The sequence below is a fragment of the Cydia pomonella genome, chromosome 6 (genome assembly GCF_033807575.1).
Source record: "Cydia pomonella isolate Wapato2018A chromosome 6, ilCydPomo1, whole genome shotgun sequence".
In the NCBI taxonomy this organism is placed as follows: domain Eukaryota; kingdom Metazoa; phylum Arthropoda; class Insecta; order Lepidoptera; family Tortricidae; genus Cydia; species Cydia pomonella.
This window is the reverse complement of record NC_084708.1, coordinates 18,126,379-18,136,017: the sequence shown is the minus strand read 5'-3', so window position 1 is coordinate 18,136,017 and position 9,639 is coordinate 18,126,379.

Here is a 9,639-nt window from a genome sequence, read left to right as displayed (position 1 = left end):
AGATAATAACATAATAAATAAAAAACAATACGGTTTTCAAAGAAACAAAAGTACCACTCAATTACTAAGCCAATTCAGTAATGAGATAAACGGACATTTAAATATGAAACGGCATGTAATAGTTATTTTCATCTACTTCAGTAAAGCTTTCGATTTATTAATGCATAATACGCTATATAGGAAACTCGAACAGAATGGCATACAGGGCCCCCTACTAGAATGGTTTAAAAGCTACCACAGCAACCGGTATACCGCAGTAAGACTAGGAAATTCATATAGTGACATGTTAAAAACATCGAAGGGAACGGCACAGGGGTCAATAATTGGCCCGACCGAATACCTTTTGTATGTCAATGACATGTGCAATACAGTTGGAGAGGACTATGTTATCAATTTGCAGACGACACTTGCATAGTAGTCTCGGATAGGGACTTAAAGACTGCCGAACGTAAAATACAGGATATATTCGACACCTTGTGTAAATGGTCGCATGACGTAGGGCTAGTCCTAAATACAAATAAAACGAAGGCTATGCACATATGTTCTTCTCAAAATAAATCAATACACAACCCCGCTATAAAAGCACACGTACATAGCTGTCTCCACTTGCAATGCGATAATTGTGACTGCCCTTCTATCGATTTTGTAGAGGAACATATGTACATTGGTCTTTTAATTGACTGTAGATTTAATTGGCAACCGCATATTGAACACGTAAGTAATAAACTTAGATCAGTATTGGGACGTCTAACTATTCTGAAACATAAATTACCGTACAACACATTGAGAATGTTATACCTAGCTCTGGCTGAATCGGTAATACGGTACGGTATCAGCAGCTACGGACGATCGTATAAAACTAATCTTTCTAATATCTACAACCTACAGAGAACTATTCTAAAAACAATAGTTCCGAAAAATATAAAAGTAGCATGTAACAATAACTACTCAAACCTCTTTGAACACTGTAAGGTGCTTCCCGTACAAAATATAGTTAAATTGTCCATTCTTAAAGAAGAAGGGGTGAGCATACCGCTGCGCGGTCGCGGCCACAGATCGCGCCCACTGGATGTTTCTGCCGCCAACACCATCGGTGCTACTACTACCGAGGATATAGCTTACTTTTATATAGCATGTACTTACATTCCGCACGGTTCCCGCCATCAGAACTTACTTTCATCGTTCTATGACAGAACCAGCGATATTATACATTCCAATCCTAATGATATTTTTTTGATACTGGGTGACTTCAACGTGACTCGGGCTCACTGGTATTACGACGAGGATATCGTTGGTATGAGCTTAGCGGCATGTAATGATGTCTTAGTCTCGTTAACTAGCGATTTTATGAGTTTATCTTTATTATCACAGTTCAACTCTGAATTTAATGCTAATGATCGAATATTAGACCTCGTATTTTGTAGCGAGAACTGTCATGTTATGGATTGTACGCACCCACTCGTGCCACAAGATGATCATCACAAGGCACTTTGCATCGATCTACCTTTAAAAATCAATACAACTTCTAAAAAAATGTTTTTTAATGCCGATTTCGATAGTATTCGAGTAGGTCTTAAGTCTGTAGACTGGGATACTATGTTTTCTTCCATGCATGACGTGGAGACTAGAGTATTATTTTTTTACGAAATCCTTAATGACTTAATTGATAAGTACGTGCCTACGCGAAACCTCACAGATGTCCATAAGTATCCACCGTGGTATAATCGTCCTCTCATAAAGCTGAGTAACGAAAAACGTAAGTATCATAAAAAATTGAAGACTTACGGTAACCTTAAAGACTATCATATTTTTTCAAAACTTAGGTCACGACTTAAAAAAAATGGAACGTGACTGTTATTTATCTTTTAACACGAAAGCAGAATTAAGAATAGCCGAACATCCAAAATATTTTTGGTCATTTGTCAAATCAAAAAAGAACACTGGTGGATATCCCCAAAAAATGACTTATAAGGATCAAACTTTCACTGATGGATTTGAAATATGTGATACTTTTAATAAACATTTTCAATCAGTTTTTGTGACACCTACCCCTAATTGTAATAATTATAACTCCAGTGATTCGTTCTCAGATTTTAAAATTGACATAAACACCATCACATTCACCGATGATATGATACTAAAAGAACTACGGAATGTCAATATTAACAAGGGAGCTGGCCCCGATGGGATTCACCCGGTGTTGATTTCGCGATGTGCCGACGAGCTACTAAAACCCATATCCAGTATATTTAACCTATCTATTAGGACGGGTGTCTTCCCTAGTGATTGGAAAAAGGCTCTAATCACACCTATACCTAAGAATGCTCAAAAAGAGTTAATAACCCAATACAGACCAATTTCCAAATTATGTACTCTAGGCAAAATACTTGAAAAAATGGTTACTCACCAACTATCTTACGTCGTGCGTCATCACGTAACTGAAAATCAGCATGGCTTCATAAAATCCCGCAGTGTAGAAACAAATTTACTAACTTTTACTGATCATTTACTTCAAGTTATGGATGTTAATGGCCAAGTTGATGTCGTTTATACCGATTTTTCTAAGGCTTTCGACAAAATCAACCATGATCTCTTGCTCACGAAGCTTTATAGACTCGGTGTGCATGGTAGTTTATTAAGGTGGATTGAATCATACATTCGAAATCGAAGCCAAGCCGTATGCATGAAAGGTTATTGCTCAAATTACCTTAAAATCCCATCTGGCGTCCCCCAAGGATCCCATCTCGGGCCTGTACTATTTTCTCTTTATATAAATGACATAGGAGACATTATTAAGTATAGTCAACATCTATTGTACGCAGATGATACTAAACTATACAGAACTATTAAATGTATTGATGATTGCCACAAATTACAATCTGACCTAGAGGCATTATCGTTGTACTGTTCCACAAATCAATTGTTTCTGAATGCAGATAAGTGTAATGTGATAACATATTCTAGAAAAATGTCTCCTATTCAACACAACTACAGGCTTTGTGGTAATCTCCTTAACCGTGTTAACCAAATCCGCGACTTAGGTATTATTCTCGATGACAGATTAACTTTTATATCACATATTGATAGCATAATAAAACGAGCATTTAGGAGTCTAGGATTTATAAATAGAATTACAAAACCATTCAATAAAATTATCACCCTTAAAATCCTTTATTTTGCTTTCGTTAGATCTATTCTAGACTTCGGTTGTGTAATCTGGAGTCCGTATTATAAACACCATATCGATCGTATCGAAAAAGTGCAAAGAAAATTTATTAAAATACTAAATTATCGACACAATCGTCCTAACGACCATTATGTCCATTCTTTAACATATTACAAACTCACAAGTCTTGCAAACCGCCGTAAGCTGTTCGATATATCCTTCCTTTATAAAATTATCAATAACGAAGTTGATTGCCCATTATTACTCTCAAAATTAAACTTCATCACTAAAGCCAGACTTCCCGCTCGCCCCAACCGTAACCTTCATATGTTCGTACCACCCATCCGTCGAAAGAACTACACTAGAAACAGTTTTATTCCCCGTACTATGTATCTTTACAACAGAGAATTCAACGAAATAGACCTTTTTAATACCACTCTTACAGGATTGAAAAAAAAATTTATTAATAAATTCACAAGTCACGAATGATAAAATAATAATGTATAATGTACCAATAACACGCTTAGATATTAAGTAGGTAGTAAACAATTACGAGGGTGAACGTCCTAGTGCTTGGCATGTCACTGTCACTTATACTGCTAATGAATTATGTTTAATGGTGCCATTTACTGGGACAGTGGTCAGCGCTTGAACGTTTCCCTTCTTTCAATTTCATCTTCTTCTCATAGTTAAGTTAGTTCAGGTCCATTGCAACAAAATTAATAACTATAATCTATAACGTTTTCGGCACTGTATTGTCAATATTATATGTAATATAAGACAAATGTAACTCTTCTGTAATGACTGTTTGTGCCAAAATAAAGAGAAAAAAAAAAAAAAAAAAAAAGAACACCTACACATAGATAAATTAAATGAATATCACAGAAACAATAGATTAAGAAGTATCCCTAATGCACCTAGATTCATCCTACCATCATATAATAATGTATACGGAACGAGAACTAATAATTTCATACTTACGAAAATAATAAATAGCCTTCCGAAACACATACAAGATTTATACCTATCTAACTCTAAATCAATTAAAAAAGTTAAACATTATTTCATATCAAATAATTACGACTATATTTTGTAAACATATATTTGCTTTGTTATATAAATTAGTTTAATAAGTCCGAACCCTTGCTGTAATTAAGCCATTCATGACTTTAGCAGTAAGTAAACATGAAACTCTGCGAATCTTTTTTAAAACTAATTGGAACTTTAATAAAAAAAAATAAAGATTTCGATTGAATTTTGTATGTGGGGGTTTTCGGCGGCGAGAAATCATTTTAGAAAAATGCGCGTTTTTGAATAAACACAAAAAAATTACCGCTTTAAAGAAAAAAAAAATTTTAGCTGCCATCTTGGATTTCAGGCACAATACAAGGAGTAATATGTCGAAATGCTAATAGCAATTTTTAGATTCAGCGATGTGCAAAACCCCGGAAAATGTCTCTTAGCAACTTGTTACATCGTTTGCTTCTCACCATGAAAAATAAAAGGAATTCCGTATTTGTATCCCAGTCTATTACCTATAACTTGGATGATTCCGCCCATCATATTACCAATGCCCGTATTTTGTTGTCTAACAAGAAACATAAATCGGTGTGATAATCGCCAAGTTAATAGTGCTGGTAGGTGCAAAAACCGGGAACTGAACCATCTCAGCCATTTGGCCTAAGTCGTTTTGAGCCAAGTGTCGAAATCAGAGAATCATTAGATTATTGACCCGGCTATTTAAATAGTTCAGCTACTGCTTACTTCCATTTAATTAGTATATGCCACTTACGTAGGTATCAATAAAATGTATTAGTTATCCTTCATTTAAAAATTACGCATGGTCGTCACAAGAACATAAGTAGAATATTCTACTCTTATCTTTACATGTCTTGTTTATTTGTGTATTTATTTATGATTACGTATGTTTTGACGTTCCATTTATTACTGGAGTACGCAAGAAAATACCTTTTTTAAAAAGAAGTCTTTATCCATCGTGTATCCAAGATTAATTATGGAAAAAAAAACAATGTTTCGTTACAACATCCACTTAAAAATCTTTGGCCAGATACCTATACCTATACCAGGGCTGTAACCGCGAAAATCGAAGTTCGTCAATTGCGGGCATTTTTCTCTGTCACTCTAATTATGTCTTAGTGAGAGTAAAAGAGAAAGATCCCCACAATTTGCGAATTTCGGTTTTCGCGGTAGGCCCACAGGTGTATGTATCAGTCCAAACATTTTTAAGTCGTTATTACCTACAACTTGAATCTCGAGTGTTTAGTCTTAAAAGTAGCTTGCCATTTTGTATTCCTCGTATTTAAGGCCCAATGTGCATTACAATATACACTTATATACACTTCGTTTCCATCTAATTAATTAAAATGGAGTTTACAGAAATTGCAAAGAATGTAATAGTTATTTGTTTTAAATTGGGGGTTTAAATATTGATACCCGAGTCGAGTGAAACACAAAAAAATTTACATACCAACGCCACTACCCGCTACCCGCTAGGCCAGGGGCCCATTATTAGTCCCCGAACTGTCAAGTCGTTTGGGTTACCATGGCAACACACTAATAATATGAGACTAACACCGTTCGAGAAATGGGCCCCTAGCCTAGGAGTTGACAAATATGCACGTCATCGTGGATGACACTAACTATACAACATGGTTTGAATTAAAAAAAGGAAAATTTTGTTACTTTTACTAAATAAAGACATTTAAACTGCCGCAATATAATTAAATAACCTGGTATAATAGAGTAGGTACTAAAACTACCGGTTACATTTGAGCCTATAATGGCCCAGACTACTGACTCATAAAACAGATTTCGTTATGCAATCAAACTCTTAATGACCAGAATAATCTGAAAGGCACGCATTTATTTCGGTTAGGACTCTGTAAGGACGTTTTCTATTTATAAACACGGCCAGAGAAGCTAGCTTGTAATGAACGCGATCATTCATGAAGATTGAAGAGCCGATACGGATTCAATTAAAGATTTATTGCCAATACACATGTTAACGAGCCCCTAGCCCGGCTCATTTACCTCGGCCATACAATGTTTAATAAATTGTGCGTCTAATACGTAACCGTGAACTTGGAGGTTGCGGTGATCAATAACAGGCATTAATATCGGCTTAGGTGCATTCATCGGGAGGGAGTATGAGGCCAGTCGCCGCCATTAGCGGCTGGACAGTTGCAATCAATCAACGCTGATGAATGAGGTTCGCGGGACAGCCGCGGCGGCCGCCACCCGCGGTAGCGCGCCGTTTATGCGCTTTTAATATGGCTTACCCACCTACTTAGTACGAGTACATAACATTACTGATCTGACACTGGCATGAATAATAATCAAGCTACTTACTCGTACGAACTAAAGAAGAGGCGAAGTACCGTCACGCTCCGTGATTGCTGAGCCATTTAGGGTCCTAGCTAAATTGGTTGATCAATACGTAAGTATTAGCGTAATCTAGGGAATATCGAACCCTACGTGGCTCAATAACCACGGAGCGTGACTGTACCTTAAGTCTAGCAAAATAAAGGGGAAGACAAACCTCAGTGAAGTCCCCAAATTGAATAACCAGTTGCGCAGAAAAGTAATCATGAGGGTGCATATTAAGTTGCTAACTTTTAAGCAAGTTAGCTTAGCGTTGCCGTTCTTTATCATTAATCAATCAGCTTTAGCTGAAGCCGATTTTACTTGACGTCATTCAAACCATTCTCGTTTTATACAGCATAATAATCATTACCGGGTGCTTTTGTAACCATTGACAATTACTTAACGTCTCATAAATTACAGTTAATCACCAATGAAAACTGATTGACCAATTGTGGCACCACAAAACTCCGACCCGGCAATAAATATCAAATTTCAAAAGTACTTATAAAAAAGCCCACGCAAATCGACTGTTACCTTAATAAAGTGCCGGATAAAGAACCGTTTTCCGGTCCTGGAGAGTCGTGGAACCGTGTGATGAAACGCATAACTCTTCTTTAGTGGCCTTTAGGCTGGCCTACGATTGAAAGAGTTTGTAGACGTCGTGATGAAGTATGGGGCTGACAGCCGTGAGTCACCGGCCACCGAGCTAGCGCTCAATTATGTATTGAAAATGTCGTAAAAACAAGAAATTCTAAAGTTCATAGGATCTTTTGGAATAGCTTCTGCTACGTTCAATAGCAATGGAAGATTAAACGACGGCCCATCCGACCGTAATGTGAATCAAATGACCGCCCCACATAACTATTAATAATATGAATGCGAACTACGTTTAAATATGAATAACACGCCTGGATTATTATGTTATGGCACCTAAAATTAGATACAAATTAGTTCGCACTTCAGCGGGCTCAGTATTCTTGCTATTCATAAATAAATGTCTTTCTGACAAACGCTTCGCTTCGTAAGATAAACTGACATTTAACCATATTCAGAGCGATATCTTCGCTCTGAATATGGTTGGATTGGTCACAGGTTCAAATTGATCTCTGAAGATTTCTAGATTAAAACTTCAGTATCATGTAGTCCACCCACAGCCACACTTTGGACTTAATGTAGGTAATCGTTACACGAATAACAAATTTGATGAAGCCTGATGTCGGTAATCCTCTCGTGAAAATCGTTAAAATCTAGTCATCAATATTCACAGCGCGGTCAACTTAAGTCTAGCCGTCGTAAAGATTCCTTCTAATGGTTAGTGTTTTGACTTACCAACGTTAGCTACATCACAATGAGAATTCGGCAAGCAATAGATACATAGCTCATGAAAGCGTTGTGGCCTGGTTGTGGCCAGGATTATCTGGGGGCACGGCCGTGGCCTTGCTAAGACGAGACAAAGGGCAAAAGGCAGTTTATATTTTACATCATAAGAGGTTTAGGCTTAATCATAGTTGAGTACTATGTGTTATTAATATAATGGAAGTAACTGAAGTTCGATATCCTGGCGTAATAATTGATAGTGAACTTAAATTTAATACTCATGCTATAGTTTAAAAAAGCTGCACTATGCTTGGATTTCTTAAAAGAAATTCCACTGGATTTAAGGAACCGCAAACTAAAATTATGGACCAATTAAAAAAACTTTTTTTTTTTGCTTAGGGGGTATATTTGCCATGGACATAATCTTCCTCTCTACGGCCTATAGCTTTGCAATAAGCATTTGTATGTACATAGTTATATATAATAAGCATTTGTATGTACATAGTTAATAATGTCTTTTACTTTAAAAAAACCGGACAAGTGCGAGTTTGACTCGCCCACCGAGGTACTTTTTCTGTACTTTTTAGTATTTGTTGTTATAGCGGCAACAGAAATACATCATCTGTGAAAATTTCAACTGTCTAGCTATCACGGTTCATGAGATACAGCCTGGTGACAGACGGACGGACAGCGGAGTCTTAGTAATAGGGTCCCGTTTTACCCTTTGGGTACGGAACCCTAAAAAATAAAGTAAGTACATTAAAACAATAATTAATAACACCCTTTGGGACCCCACAAATATAAAAATATTAAATCATTAACGTAAGGCTATTTTGACGACCACTTGGCAAGCTAGCGACGTATTAAATGTAAAATGTAATACAATCCAGGGGGGCGATACTTAGAAATGTGGTTAACATTAGTAAAGATGGCGGCGATTTCTTCTAAGACCTCGTTCCCACTATATCGTCTGTCGGGACGATTTTTTATCGTGTGTCGTAGCGGCAGAACATTTTATATGAAACTATTCACACTCGTCCGACAACGATTATGTGTCGGATCCGACATAAAATATTGTCAGCTCTCCGTCCGGAAAAAAATCGTGTCAGATGTCGGGCCGACCCCGCCCGCGCCGCACCCCCTGTGCCTCCCGCGCGTCGCTGCCGCTCGCTGATCGCATCGCGCATACACATTTTGGCGCGCAAGCAGAGTTGTTGCGTTTTTCTTCGTAATGGCTGTACTAAATATAAGTCTTAAAGTTACATCTTTCCCTCAGAATTGGGTGCACCCAATATCTTCTATCTTTAGCTGTCTTTCGTTTCCTCCGCAAATAATACATCACAACAAAAGCATCGTCGACGTCCATCGTGTACAGAAGCCTCGTTTGACTGTCGTTAAAATGGCACCAGCTGCGGTCGTCGCCGACAGCCGACTAGTGTGAACAGAACAGATGCGCCGACATCCGATTAAAAATCGTCCCGACAGACTACTAGTGTGAACAGAGGCGCCGACACCCGATTAAAAATCGTCGCGGTAGACGACATAGTGGGAATGAGCTCTAATGGGATCCGATAACGGATGCATAGCTGAATGTGCAAGTCGCAAAATGTGCAGGTTAGGTAAAATGAGCAAATCGCAAAATGTGCAGATCTCACAATGAGCAAACAGCAAAATGTGCAGATCTCATAATGGGCAAATCGCAAAATGTGCAGATCTCATAATGGGCAGATCGCAAAATGTTCAGTTCTCATAATGGGCAGATCGCAAAATGT